The sequence below is a fragment of the Vulpes lagopus genome, chromosome 7 (genome assembly GCF_018345385.1).
Source record: "Vulpes lagopus strain Blue_001 chromosome 7, ASM1834538v1, whole genome shotgun sequence".
NCBI lineage: Eukaryota > Metazoa > Chordata > Mammalia > Carnivora > Canidae > Vulpes > Vulpes lagopus.
The window spans coordinates 131481457-131482280 of NC_054830.1; positions in this window are offsets into that span (position 1 = coordinate 131481457).

The window sequence follows — 824 nt, forward strand, 5'->3', positions numbered from 1 at the left end:
TCGACCACGTGATTTTTGGTTTTTCAAACAAAGGCGAGTCAAACCCTCTTTTTTTTAAATAACCCTGAAACCTTCGCCCGTAAACTGACAAATCCCCCGCTGTTATTTGACCCGGTTAATCGAATCGTCATTACCCCAAAAAACTGCCCGAAATGTCATTCCTGAAGAAGAATCTGAAAAGTAATTGATTACGGAAACGACCGCTCCTTGAACTTTTTTCCACAGCTTTTGTGACATCAGTCGAATTGGTATAAGTCACGCTACTCGTAGTTGTTTTGGCACCTGAACCACTCACGATAGATAGGGAGATTCCCGCACGATTTAATACCAAAATCGCACCTAAAATCCAGCAACAAAGCTAACAAGCACAATAGCTAATGGTTTTAGCCAATTTTTGAAACGCCCTTTAGGCAGTTTAATGTTTTTCACTTAGCCACCTCCAATTTTTCACTTAGAATATAAAAATCAACTTAATTATAACTTAAATAATGCGAAAAAGAAAGTAATACACAACCTGTGGAAAACTTTTAAAACTGTGAATATCTTCCCTGAAATAAAAAGGATCTAAGGGGGCTAAAAAAGTTAATAACATGTGGATAAGGTGTTAAAAACTTGTGAATATGTGGTAAAATGTAAGGTATGAAAGTTAAAATTATTGCTGTTGGGAAAATTAAAAGAAAAGTATCTAAAAGATGGTATTGCTGAATACCGTAAGCGCATGAGTCGGTTCACAAAGTTTTGAAATGATTGAATTGCCTGATGAACAAACGCCAGATAAGGCTAGCGAAGCGCAAAATCAGCAAATCCCTGGAAAAAGAAGGCGA